Source organism: Bacillus rossius, chromosome 5, assembly GCF_032445375.1.
Source record: "Bacillus rossius redtenbacheri isolate Brsri chromosome 5, Brsri_v3, whole genome shotgun sequence".
In the NCBI taxonomy this organism is placed as follows: Eukaryota; Metazoa; Arthropoda; class Insecta; order Phasmatodea; family Bacillidae; genus Bacillus; species Bacillus rossius.
Window position 1 is genome coordinate 63,041,402 of NC_086333.1, and position 15,182 is coordinate 63,056,583.

At 38.1% G+C, this 15,182-nt stretch overlaps 1 protein-coding gene across 1 annotated transcript in view; it reads left to right on the forward strand.

Annotated features, from left to right (window-relative positions):
• The first annotated feature begins 4,238 nt into the window (after positions 1 to 4,238).
• The window catches only part of LOC134531891 (uncharacterized), a 102,486-nt gene continuing 91,542 nt past the window's right edge, over positions 4,239 to 15,182 (forward strand). Inside the window, exon 1 of the mRNA XM_063367907.1 lies at positions 4,239 to 4,395. The gene's annotated coding sequence lies outside the window, so the exon portion shown is untranslated. The remainder of the gene's footprint in view (positions 4,396 to 15,182) is intronic.

The following is a 15,182-nucleotide window of genomic DNA, read 5'->3' on the forward strand; positions in this document are numbered from 1 at the left end:
ATCATATCAATCCACATATAACTCCCTTTTGCTGTGAACTCCCTCCACGTGGCTTCTTTAAAAGTATGGTCTGCAAGTTCTTAGGTGTTGAACGTAAAATACACTCCATAGCTACAGATTCATCATTCGAGATTTACTTTTAACAGGCTCTGCCCAAGCACATTTAGAATAAACATCTATATCAGGAAGCAGATACTTTATAATTCATTGTTATAATAAGGAATATTATATTATAATATATTATATATTATATTATAATATATTCACTTTATAATAAGGAATTATTTCAACTAAATCCGCTTGAAATAAGTCTAAAATCCCTAATGCCATAACAATTAGGGTAGGAAAATTATTTCTTGCTGGCTTATTAAGCTCTTTTGCAACAGCTCGACGACTCATTTCGAGAAGTATACATCTTACTGTAATTCTTCAAATATGGATATTGCCTCGTTTTGGTGTGAGTTATTCCCTGGACACCTATTGTCCCTCTCTGTACATGAACACATTATGTACATGTTTGAATGCAATTAATATTGAAATACGAAACAGGCCAGAGCCTATACGGCTAGTCATGCTGGGGATTAGCCATGCAGAAAAGGGTCGCAATCGTCGTGTGCTTTTTTCTCGGGGGTTGGCCAGCCACGACAGCGATTAGCGGCATGACCAACTCCCCTATTACAAAACTAGCTTAAAACTATGCTAAGTTGGGCCGGAGAGATTCCGATGATTGGCATCGAGCGACGGACGCGTCTGATATTACGCCAAGTATCACGAAAGGCAAGCTATAAAGGAGCAAGCCACAAATACCGCAGTTTCGTGAGATGTCGGTTCATACCCTAACAGTCCCTATCCACGCTTAGTCTTCTGGTCAAGCGCCCGGACAAGGCGGCCAACCTAACAGCTCTGAAACTCGTCGAGCCTGGGCACCGGCCGCTGAGCTTGTGCGCCAGTGTTGCCAATGTTGGTGTTCATTTTTACCCTTATGGGATGCCACAATACCCGCTTTCACCCGCACTTCTTAAAAAAAAAAAAGCAGTATAGTTTTACGCCAGAAATAAATGGAAATGAGGATTGTGAAAGAAAATTTTTCTGGATTTATAACTTTATTTTTATTATCATCGCTTTATGCATATAAAAGGGTAGACAATTAACTGTACACTCTATTGAGGATAAGATGTACTGATTTTGATAGTTCTTGAACTGGCATTTCTTCTTTGACAGATGAATATAGTTAACAATAAACATTTTTTTTTTAATAAAAACTTAATCCTGCTCTATATATATTTTAAAACAAACAATTCTACATGTAGTATTAACCTAGCCAACTATGTAGAATTTTTTCATAAGATCTTAAAGCTGTGAACTTCAAAATGTATGGTCCAAATAGCTTGAACTTAAGTAGTTCAATCATTGATATACTGATATATATTTGATTACCACCTGTGCTTAAATACGCTGATAAATTTTCAAGCTACACATATTGATAAACGCTAGATCTGGAACACTTATTTCCAATGGTTACAGCAGAAACGGTTTTTTTTTCTTCAAATTTTAACAGTGTTATTTCTTGTGGTACAAAAAAACCCTCATTTCATCGGGAGCCAGCGAATACTCGCAGTTTTCCTTGCAGTAGTTTAAATACACGAAATTCAGGGAACTACCCGCAGATTGGCACCACTGCTGCAGTGGAGCTGTTTCCAACCTCCTTGGCGCCGGCGCGCTAATCGAAACCACGTGCCACTCGGGCGGCCGATGACGTCGCGGGGAGACCCACGATTCACATACCCCCGATCAGACCCGAACGTATCCGAAGTGAAGAGCCTATGATGTACATTCTGTATTGCACAGACCCGAACAAGCCCGAATATCTACCTTCGGCCAACTTCGTCAGTTTTTTTTTTTTGTTTTGTTTATTACTTTACAAAATTGTGGATGGTTGGTTATGTTAGGTTAGTATAGCTACATTAAAAATACTGTCAAATCATTTTAATGGCGACGTTGGCCCGAAGGTAGATATTCGGGCTTGTTCGGGTCTGTGCAATACAGAATGTACATCATAGGCTTCCCATCCGAAGTTCACCGACGAGAATATTATTTTGCGAGATTATATTATTTATTTATGATTTTTATACGATCACCTAGACGTGCGAAAACATACCCTTCCGGAAGAGGAAAAAATGAAGAATGAATTTTCGCAATAAATTTATTTATCAGACCTAACCTATATTTAACATCTACAGCATAAAAATAAATATTAATGCGTGGCCACAATACATGTTAGAAGTGAAACCTCACGCTTAAATGATACACTTGAATGGTAAAAAAAAAAATTAATTGAATAAGTTAAACGATTAAACTAAACTATAATGTACACAGTTGAGGTTCACACGCCAGGTTCACAATTTTAACAAACATGTCGACGAAGAACCTGCAAAGAGTCTTAAAAGTTGGCTGACTCTCTATTTTATTCGTTTTTTTCCCAGTTCTCCCTTCACCCTCTTCCAGCCCATATGGAACTTCACACCTGGGTGTCGCACGTTTCGTTACGCTAACATCCGTAAAGAAGTTTCACTTCAAAAATAAATAAAGATTTAAATTTTGCAGGAGATTATTAAAATGAAACTTCTTTCCAGAAGGGGGCTACAATTTTCAAGTGTTATGAAAATTCTTATCGCGTGAGGGGAGTAGTTAGGTATGTGGTGGGCGAACCGGTAGAGGAGGATAGTGCGTCAGCGGCGACGCCACTCCAACGCATGCGCTAGCAGTCGAATGGGAAGACGGTAAAGGAGGGGGGATGGGTACGTAGTGGAGCATTTAATATGCTAGTTGTAACGGCTTAAGGGGTAACGGCAGAGGAGAGGAAAAAATGACGCAACAGTGATGTTACGAAATTCTCGTACTAACACTGCTTGTGTCTACCTACTCCTCAGTTTTACTAACGGCTGAAGATTGACGCGGCCATAATACTTTTATATTTTATTTAAATTATCTACAATTCATTAATTCGTGTGGAAAAGATTTATTTATTTGAGCTATTAACCTTATTGAAATAATTCATTTTTAAATTAATAGTGTTATTGAATATGTAGGAAAAACGTATTGACTTAAGAATTTATCTTTATTAGCGTAATTTGTTTTTGGGACGTGAACACTGAGATTTGAAATGTCGAAAGGAATTATAGACTTGTGAGACAGACTTTATATGTGTAATTTATGTTCGACTGGAATGTTTTTTTTTTTTTTTTTTTTTTGTTCTTTCAAATTTATTCAGCCGGACATCCGGATATAACATCATGTCTAAAATAAAATTTAAAAAGGCTACGTGGGAATAAACCACCAAAAGAGGCGTCTCAAAGTGTCAGTGAACGGATGCGAGAGTAGGTAAGACATGGCACGGAAAAAAAAGGCATTTATTTATTATTTGAAATCATACCCGCGTTCTTACTGTTCTCAATTATTATATCTTGCTCAGTTAAAAAAAATATGTTAATAATTTATCTCTTTCCATGTCTAATAAGCAAGAAGTCCCATTTCTGCCGCGCTTGTCAACTCTGACCCTTGTTTTACTCTTACAACACCCGGAAAGCCTTCTTTTCACAGACGAGAGAGTCAAACTCCCGATCGTCCATCTTCGTTTTTTTTTGTTCATTGTAAAAGGTTAGGTTAGCTACATTACAAATTCTTTAAAACATTGTGGACGGTTGATTTGGTTAGGATAGCTACATTAAAGATACTGTGAAATCATGTAAACGGTTTCCTAGCCCTGGATAGCTACATATTAAAAAGTTATTTGCTAAGAAACCATAACATGATTTTACAGTATTTTTAATGTAGCTATACTTACCTAATATAACCAACCATCCAGAATATTTTAAAGTATTTATAATGTAGCTAACCTATCCTAATCGACCGCAAAATTTAACGCCACGCCGGTTTATGCAATGAGATAGAAAGGAAGGAAAAAGAGCGAGCATGAACTTCGGGTGAACTTCGGGTGTGGTTCTCCCGTCTGTGAAATGAGGGCTTCCCTACAACACCCGGGCCGAAACACGAAAGACGGCAAGAACGTGGTGTCTGACTCAGGGTCGGTGGACAGTAGTAGGTGTTTCTTCTAAGACGGGGCCGCCAAACACACACGCCTCCCCTCCCCTCCCTTCAATCAGCTCTCCTCCCTCCCTCCCCGCTGAGGTCTAGACCATCGCGAGGCCGGCGCGGCGTCAGTAGTAGCAGCGGGTCCCTCCGCGCAGCAGCAGCAGCAGCGTCGGTGTGACGTCACGAGACGTCGGGGGCCCTCCCTCCCTTCTACCCCCCTCCGCGGCCGGCGGTGAAAGCGAAGAGAGGCCGGCCGGTTGCGTAGAGGCCACACTCGTCGTGCGGGGAAGCCCGGCTGTCGCGGTGAGTCTCATAGGCATGCCTACAGGGGGGGGGGGGCAGGTGGGCCATGCCCCCCCCCCCCTAAATGTAAACACTCAGATCGGCATTTTCTCAAATTCGTTCGTTAATATTCGTATATTCCTGGAACTGTGACACTCAAACTGTTTTTCAGTGTTGCAGCGTGCTAATTATCAATATTTTTAAACATTTTATCGTTCTGGAAATACAGCCGCCTTAGTTTATTTAAAACACGAGGTCATGGCAAAGCAAAAAAAAAAAAATAGAGGTTTGTTAAAGTTCTGTTCTTTGAATTGCTGTGTTTGCATTCACTAAAAAGAAGTTCATTTCAAGGTAGATCTGGACCAAGCTATTGGAAAATTCGAGGGGGGAAAATGTGTAAGTACCCTTTAAACATTGTCTATGGAAAAAAACATATTTTCAAGATTGTTAAAAATATACGGATATAAATATTAACTACCCAGTAAACATATCTCGTTGATACTGCACAAAAATATAAACACGGCAATGAGTGAATGTATTTAGGCTATTTAGGTAACATTCTAAATTCAGCTTCTGATTTAAAAATTTAGCAGGGCCCCCCCTAATGGAAATGTCTGGGCACGCCTATGGTGAGTATCCGAGCTCCACAATGACTGTGCGCGTCCTGCTTTGTACATATAATATTACAAATGCTAATGTATATTTGTCCTGCTTTCACACAAAATTGGAGCAACGTGTATATATATTTGCATATAGCTGAGAGTGATATATACTAACATATAATTAGAGACGTGAAAAATTCGCGCATTCATTTCAAGATAGGCTAGAATCCAAAAAAGGTTTTCATTTTTCCTGCTTCGGTGATTGGGCCACATTATATCTGAAGGACTTTGGGCCAATGAAAAAATGTAAACAAAAGAAGTAGCGAATCACGATTATCCCAGTTAACAGGTGCTGCGAGTCAGTAACCAATGAGCAGATGCAATTCGCCCGAGTGCATAGAGGATCATGGAGTCCATCCTATAGGTCATTGAAATCGCGAATTTTTCCGGTCTCTAAATATAATTATGAAAATCCTTATCCTCAGGGATAGAAATAGAAAATCATAGGAGGTAGGTCGTGGCATTTTCTGTCATTTGGCATTTGTGACACTTGTGACATTTTTTTCTATGTCCGCCACCACACGGTCGTATAGTAAGTTCGGTGCCACTTAACCATCCTTCTCCTTGGCGAAACCCCATCCGCTTGGTGCAGCTCGCGGCTTCTAGCGAATTAAAGGACGCTAATGGCAGTTCGGTTTAGAACTTCGGTCGTAGATGACGTTGCCTCGAATTTGCAACTCGCTATCGTTTGGTGCGTCCGTCATGCCTTGTCCAGGGGTTACCTGCCTTCCCACAAGACGAAGCTGAAGTTTTGCGTCCTGGTTTCGCTGATGCGTAGCTTTGACGTACCTACATTGTGCAATCAGTAGGACTTTAAAATCAAAATTCCTTTTTTTTTCTTCAAGTTTATGTTTTACGAACGTGAAACTCGATAGTGATGTTCCTTATATTATGATGTGTTTAGCCCATGTAAAAACTTCAGCTAATATATATATAGTTTAAAACTATATAATTTAGGTAACCCAACAGTAAAAGTTAGTTTAGCTTATGTAGCCTACTTCGTCAAGTTATAGTAATTTTAAAAATGCATCACAATTAAAATATGTTTTTTTTATATTTTTGTTGTCATTGAACCTCGAATACAATATTATTTATTCAGATACAGTACATAAAATAAATGTACACGTAAACACTGATAAGTATCCCGCCTAGTCATTCCGGTGTAAAGCCTGAGACGCATTTAGGTCCCAACCTGAATCGGACCCCTCCTACAGAATACACTTAGTTTGTTTGTTTTTTTAGGTTAGGTAAAAAATATCGGGCTCATACATCAGTTTACCTGCACCCTGATCGGAAAAATAAACTGAAATGAGAGTTTGTAGCCACGCCTCAGTGTTTTTATCCAGTCCAGTTTCTCCCAATTTTTCCTTCATTTGCGTCAGTTCCATGGCTGTAAAATCCAGAAAGGCCATGCTCCTCCCTCCCGCCAATTTATTTATCGATACCTTAATTGTTGGTGACATAATTATGTTCCTGGTTGTTCAAAAGAATAAATAAAACTGTATGACTACACACGGGAAACTAAACCATTTTTAACAGAAAAAAGAGAAAAATATCGTGACTGTAACGGCACTATGCTTTCGCGTGAACATATTAATTTTTTTCCCGGATGAATAGTAGGCTACGTGAATCCTCACCCTTATGACAGTAGGGAAGTCTGCGTGTTTGATTAAAGGTGTGTTTGTAAACAACCGACTCCTGATGTGTTCAGCTTTTGATCAACCTTGAAGATGGCTGCAACTAGACACACCGAAACGTTGTGCACATCATCATTTACGCGTATGTGTCCTCATCCTAGAAGCCAAGAAGTATTTGGATATATTTTTAATAATCATAATTTTTATTGTATAATTTACGAGTATTAGCATTAAAAGGCGTCGGGCCCGCAGTTCACCATGTGCCACAATCCACAATACATAACGTCTACGAAAATGTTCTTAAGACCAATGTTCGTGTTGCTGCCCCCCCCTCCCCCAGAGCTTTAATACAATCTAGCCCTTAGACACTTTCAAGTAGGGGCCCCTCCTTTTTACGCCCCACTCATTTCTCTGGGACGAGTTCGAATCACGAGCCATAATTCCATTATTGAATTATGAGCATGACACGCCGTTTTAAATAACAGATAATTTACCAATTTTTAACGAAGAATTTACGCCGAATACACAAAGAGTTATTTTGTGATTCCAGCGATAACTATACATCCGTTGAAAGTACGTCATATTCCGACTTCGTGTTATGTGTTGTATTGCAAACAGAGCAAAAAGAAGAAGGTGGGAGGAAAAAGAGTTTTTTTTTTCTGTATACTTAACAACTGTTTGGAGGTTTTGTTTGAACTCCAAGTTGATTCTTGAGTAGCTGAGCATACGTGGTAATGTAATTTTAAATGTAGAAAAAAATGATTGCGTGTACTTATGTTCGTGCGTTAGAAGTTGTACTTACTTGGCATAGTAAAAAACTAACTTTAATTTTGCATGCATATAAATAATAGAAATAAAATAATAAAAGGACTGGAGTGATATTATATATACGGTTTGTAACGTATGTATGCAAATAATTTTAAATAAAATTTAAATTTATAGTCAGTATTTAAAAATAATACAAATATGTGTAACATTAATAATTTGATTTAGTAAAATAATCGCAATAAATATTTATTAATAATGAAAATCAGTAAGTATACAAAATTTTTATTTAAAGTTATTTATTTAAATTATTTATTAAGTAACAATGTGCCAAATTATTTATAATGCAAATAAATAATACATACGGGAACATAACCTCACTTATATAAGAAAATTAACTTAACAAAATCTATAAACACAATGTATTTACCTGATATTCACAAAAAAAAAAGTTTTTGATGATATGGACCAGTACTTAGTATCAATCACTAAAGTATAAGATTTCTATGTATATATAGATAATTTTATTTGTATATAGCCTTTATTTTATCCTGTGAAAATTTCTTGCACGGTGCGAGCGCATTGTTAAAATTCACTCTCATGATTTTTGAAGTGAAAACTTCTTTAGCCACATTGAGCGATTTTTGATAGGGGCAAAACTAATAGTTTCGGGTCACCGACATGCTAGTGATATAATGCCAAAAAAATTCTTTTCTTACGTACATTTGACTTAGAAATTATGTCACATTCTAGAGACCTGTAAAATTCGCGGATTCATTTAGCGATAGGATAGAGTCCAAATACTTTTGACATTATTTTGCTTCAGTGATTGGGCCACAGTTTATCTGAAGGACTCCGGGCCAATGAAAAGTCTTTAACAGAAGAATTAGCGAAACACGATCATTCCAGTCAACAGGTGTTACGAGTCGGTAACCAATCAGCAGATGTAATTTGCACGAGTGCGTAGAGGATCATGGAGTCTATCCTTTAGGGATTTGAAATCGCGAATTTTGCAGGTCTCTACGACACTACACATTTAAAAGCAAATTTTTAAGTTTTCACACTTCTGTCGACAGTCCACATGAATGCCTTTTCGTTCATTCGTTTCTTTTTACTTTTTCCCCCACGAAGCGCCTAAAGAAGTGTGACTTCAGCGAGGCGGTACCTTGAAGAATAAATGGGCGACTCGTGTCTGGAATTTTTTCACCTCCGCGCCCGCGGGAACTTATCGTGAACGCGGAGTGTGTGCGTTCGCCGGCTGAACTCTCTCCGCTGGAAAGACGACGCCCACAGAGAGTGTCCTCCGAAGCAGCGCAGGTGTGTCAGCGGACAGCCCAACCACGCTAACGAGTCGTCATCGGTAGAGACCGGAAAAATTCGCGAATTCATTTCGCGATAGGCTAAAATACAAATCGTTATACCTCAGTGCTGCCTCTGCTATTGGCTCACAATTCACCTGGATGACTCTGGGCCAATGAGAAACACCCGACCAAAGCTTTATCGAATCACAGGCTGCTACGCTGGAACGTCTCACAAGACAGCAGCCAATCAGTGGGTGGCATTTGACCGAGTGTACGTAGAACTATGGAGTTCATCTTACAGGTCTATGAACCCGCGAATTTGTCCTGTCCCTAGTCATCGGGTACGTGTCATTGCGTAGAGACGTGCAAAATTCGCGGATTCGTTCGGCGATAGGCTAGAATTCAAACACATATACCTCTTAGATGATTTTGCTATTGGCTTTTACTGTTCATCTGGACGAATCTCAACCAGTTATAAACCCTCAACCAAAGAAGGATCGAATCACAGACAAACCCAGCTGAGACGACTTACAAGTCCGCAGCCAATGAACTTGCGTTATTTGCCCGGGTGTACAGGGATATGTGCAGTCTATCCTGAAGGCCATCGAAACCGCGAATTTTGCAGGTCTCTAGTCATTGGTCGAGGGGAAGAGGTGGGAAACGAAAGGCGTCTGCCTGTTGGTTTTCAACAAAAGATTAGGGAAACATACAGATGGAAAAAAAAAAGAATCTGATTCTCGTCGAGGGGGGAGGATGAAGCCAAAAGGGAAGGGAGACTTCAGTGTACTTCAACCACCAATATGGCGGCTGTTTGTTTACTAATGTATCAGCTGTACCTCTATTGGAGGTTATATGGAGAAAAATTTCATTACATTTGTATTATGAAGATTTATTTTGGACTTTTAATATACATGAACATATTAATCAGTAATATGTATTCTAATTTTCTTCATAACAACTACAGTCGTTAGTAAAAACAGGCTAAAATAAAACCATCTGATACAAATGTAAACAAAGTCTGCCATATTGGTAAGTGAAAATCAGAAAAATAAAATGGGGGTAAAAAAAGGTTGCACGTCTGACGGCTAATGCTCCATCTGTATACTTTCCTAATCTCTGGTTTCAACAGATAATTTTTTGCTTACACCATTCCTGATCACCTGTTCGTTGGCTGGAGCGTCTCGACTGGGTAACTTGTGACTCGATACTTATTTTGTTGAGGGTTTCTTATTGATCACGCGTCCACTGTATTACCTAATATTGAACCGATAGCTGAAGCAGCAAAAATTGATAATTGCTAGAGACCGGAAAAATTCGCGGGTTCAATGACCTTCAGGATAGACTCCAATATCCTCTACACACTCGGGCAAATGCCAACTGTTCATTGGCTGCTGACTTGTGAGTCGTCTCGACTGGGTGGCCTGTGATTAGACACTTCTATGAGTGAGGGTCTCTAATTGGCCCTCAGTCCTCCAGATTAACAGTGAACCAATGGCAGAAGCATCACTAAGGTATAATTATTTGAATTTTAGCATAACATGAAATGAATCCGCGAATTTTTCAGGTCCCTAATAATTACTTTACTTTTGGGCGTAGAACGAAATGAATCCGCGAATTATTACGGTCTGCACCCGTGAATTACCGAAAATCCCCGAGAGTGATTCGCAGCTGATGGTGGTCTCTTCGTAAAATCACGGTGGGGGAAAAAAATTTTAACTGAGCAGATCATGAGCTTCGTTTCCCGCCGATGGTTCGCGCCAGGTGATGACGTGGGCCGCGCGGTTCGCTTGATCGCCGCAGCGCGCGTGGGGTAGATGTGCCGTGCATTAGCCGGGAAGAGGAATGACGTAGGCGTGTGCGTCGGTGCCTCTGCTTTTGGGTTGCGGAACCTCGTTGTCTGCGCGTGATGCGCATGAAGCGAGTACAGGGCCGGTGCAAGGTAAATTGGCACCCTAGGCGAAAAACCTAAAAGTCCTCCCCCCCCCCCCCCCCGGCCGGACACCAGAAAAAAAAATTCCTTGCCTCAAAATACATCACGTAAGCCTAAGATTTTGTCAACAACCAAATGTAAGCAGGCTTGTGTTTTTTTTTACTTTTTTTACTTATTACAAATCATAAACAGGTCACCGTGGACTTTAAATAATTACTTATATCAATATAAACATTTCAAACTGTTACAAAAATCCATTTTCATCTAGTTTCAATAATCGTTAAACATATTATATTAGCTGTTGTGTGTCGTGCTACGCCGCCCCCTAGCTACTTGGCGCTCTAGGCGGTTGCCTAGTTCGCCTATATTAACGCGCCGGCCCTGAGCGAGTAGCACCGGTATCGAAGGCAGAAACCCTTTAGGGTTACCGCGATTTATGGTGGGCCACGGAATCTGCGGCCCAAGGATTTTTGCGCGCGGTGGTAAACAACCTACACACGTCATCTCACTAACGCCGGTATTATAAGACACAAAAATAAGGGTTTAAGGTGTTGAATATGCTACACCTGTAGCCTTACTGTATTCCTTGCGCACGATAGGACACGGCCAGGGAACAGATTTTAGTGTCCTATCCTTTTCCTATCTGTTGCCCGAATTCCGCTCATGCGCAGAGCTCATTTTTTTCCGTTGATTTCGTCCAGACGGCGGACCCGCGTCTGGTGCCATCAACTCGTTTATAGTCACTTTCGTGATCAACTGTGGACGTACCAAGAGTGTTGGCGTGCCGAATGAAATTTGATGTTCATTTTGTACACTTTAATGTTCATATCGAGAAATAATCGCGACATAAAAAGTACTTGAGAAATTAGAAAGGCCGTTCATTTTGGTGTTATCTCTCATTTTTGCCGTAACAATTGCATCTATGGTTGCAAAACGTTCGCTAGAATGAAAAACGAAACAGGTTTCTAGCCTCGCGCAGGGCACCGTTTATTAAAACGGCTGCCGTTTTGGTTCCTTGCTGGGATTCTGTTTAACTTCACGTTCTGGAATACGGTCCGCGAGTTAGGTTACTGTGATATCCCAACAAGGCAGTGCTCATTCACTACCGTTCCCGTAAATCTTGAAATACCACCATAGGTGCTCTAGGTGCAATAAACCCAAATATTTATACACTGTTAGAAATTTCTTTAGATTTACGGACTTTTCAACGAATAATTTCCCTCAAATAAAAGAATAATTCTTCGTAATTTCAGATGGCTGGATCTTCGTAGAGACTACGCCGTATTTCTATTTTCGATTTAAGCTTTTAGTGCAAATACACACATGGAAGAAATTAGAGTGTTTTTTTTTTTTGAATGAGTTTTAGAAAAAAATTATATTTTGCTTGTATACCAAATTTATTCTTGTGAAATCACGTACAAGATACTCGTAAATTTGCGAAGATCCTTGAATAACTTGATACCAAATTTCTTCGTTCATTTAATTAAAACATTTTTTTAACTGTTCAATATTAAAAAAGTTTTCTTTAAAAATATAGTTTTTATTTTTATTATTACGTCTATTATCCTCGATTTACATTTTTATGATTGCCTCCATAGTAAGGGGCTTTTTATTTCACGGAAATTAAGGAGGGAGGGGGGGTCTACGCACATGTCCGATATGAATGTCGCCAATGACTAGGATGTATTTACAAGAAATATTCTCCCGTTTCTCAGCATTTCTCTCTCCCTCCCTCCAAACAACTTTTTTGACTCCTACTTAACCAACACAACATGATATTGTTCAAGGTCTAAGATTTACCTATAATGTTGGGTAATTACATTTTAAGGCCATTACTTTTTTACGACCATTTCTTCCAATGTTTCTCTATGCAAACATTGAAACTTGTGTTCTGTGGTGAATTTTGCTAACCGCTATATTTGAAACGTATGATAGATATGTGTAATTATTATTTTCGCCTGACTATTTCCGTTGTTATCACTCACTGCAAGTTCAGTCCCGTTCACAGTTCAGTTCCACAGCTGGATGACACGAACAAAGTTGCTATTTTTAACTCGTTTTATAGCTATTTCTTTACATTATATATTCATTGGGTGTGGGGCATTCCGTCAGCTTTTGACCAACCTTTAAGAGAGTGAATCCATAAATTAATTTTGCTTCTAATATTACATTTTTTGCACATGATTTTAAATATTTTTACATTAGGGCCTATCACAATTAATTGCTTTTGAAATTGATTTTTTCTACTAGCAAAGTAGTTATTTAATATTTTTCTTAAAAGGAAATTTTTTGTGTCAGTCCTAGCATGTACTGAAAGCATGAAATCATGTGGTATAAATTTTTCGATTAATTCTTCGTATGTAGTTTTCATCTTAAAACACTGTATTTGTTCAAGTTTTGATTTTCCCGAAACCAGAGAAACGTAAGTTTTACAATTGTTTAGGAAAACCCTAATTTTTATTGATTTAATGAACTGTATGCTTAAAATAAATAGTTTTAAGACGAAGGCTACATACGAATGGTTGATTTAAAACTGTTTAACACATTATTTCATGCTTTCAATACATGCTAGGGCTTACATAAAAAATATGCCTTTAAGTTAGTAATATTAAATAAATATGGTTATATTGTAAATTTATTTAAAAACATTTAAATAATCACTAACCCTTAATAATAATAAATAATAACTGCGTAGTGATGTGAACCGAAAAAACTCACAAGTTTTCAGTTGTCGGGCCGTCAGATATCCAATAAATAGTATATCTGTATAGTACTACGTGCATTATCAAATAAAGTAATTTTAAATTGGTTTAGAACAGTTTTCAATATTCAATAATTTATGCGAACTAAGAAAATAAGAAGTAAAATGTTACAATTTTACAAGAAATAAATTTTTGTGATTAAATACTACTATACAATTCCGTTACTCGGGATTAAAATTAAAATATATATATTTTTTTTAAATTTAACTCCTGCACTGAGAAACATAAATGATGGTTGCAGCAAGAATTATTTAACTCCACCCTCTCAGGTTGCTAGTACAGAGACGAAAATAAACTGGGTAAAAAGTTACCGTGTAGGATGTTTGTTTGTTTCTGCACTTCATGAAATTGTTATAAATAACTGGCTTAAAATTAAAACCATAAGGATCACTATGTAGGCTAGCTAATAATAATGTTAGGTAACTTCAACATATTGAACAGACTGCGTAACCGTTGTTATTTATAATCAGAGAATTTTTTACAGTGTGAAATACAGTTATCAGATTAATAATGTTATGACACATATTCAGTTACTAGCAAAATACTGGGCTTAATACAAAATAACTTGGTTTCATTTGTAATGGAATGTCAGAGTTCTGTTGCTTGCAGTGCTAATGTTACTTTTTTTTGTTTCATTTGTAGTCTCGGTGAGTTCGTTAAAAGATGTGTTTAGTTTCTGCCAAGCGCTATTTTAGTTCGTTAGGTTCTCATCAGGTCCTCGAGAGCGTGTGAAGATGCGCTTTCGCTTTTATTTCGCTGTTCTCGCGCTGTTTAAGGCCGGGGGCGCTGCCAAGGTCAGGATCTAGGAAGTGAAAGTTTAATTACCAGCAGTAAACAGTAGGTTGCTCTACTGTGCTCCTTCCTTGTGATGGGACCCACATTTCACTGCGCCGAGTTCAACGCTAAGTTCAATTTGTTCCTGGTAAGCTTAGAAGACGTACCGTAAGTGTTGTGTTTTATCTGGTTTAAACGAACTGCTGTATTTTTTTTAACATGAAAAATACTTATAAAAATTAAAATATTGAATACTTATATTATAGGCACAGTGAGATTCTTTTTTTTGTAACAATTAGACTTGAAAAATAATAAACCTATTTTTAAAAAAATACATTCGCTTTTAGGCCCGTTATACAATGACACATAAACGGAGACGTATCTCTCGGCGATGCTGAGCTCTTCCGTTTACGTTGATCGATGCGACCAATAGAAACCGAGTACTTGGCTGCGGTGGTAGCCATGATTATTATGTTCTAAATACGTTTTAAAAATTGTTTCAAGTGCAAGCATATCTAATGTTCTATAACTACGTTATCGTTTATTTTTTTATATCCTACTAGCTGCAAGTACCAGCTTCACTGTGGGGATTTTTTTTGTTGTACATTTTATTATTTATATCTACTATGTACTGTTTTTACGTATAAAAGCATGTGTTAAAAGACTTTTCATTTTTTTTGTTTATTCATTTTTCTTTTTTGTACTTAAAAATCTTAAATACTTACATACACATATTATCTTATATATACTAAATAATTTTATTTAAGTATATTATTATTAGAGACCTGTAAAATTCGCGATTTCAAATCCCTAAAGGATAGACTCCATGATCCTCTATGCACTCGTGCAAATTACATCTGATGATTGGTTACCGACTCGTAACACCTGTTTACTGGAATGATCGTGATTCGCTAATTCTTCTTTTAAAGATTTTTCATTGGCCCAGAGTCCTTAAAATAAACTGTGGCCCAATCACT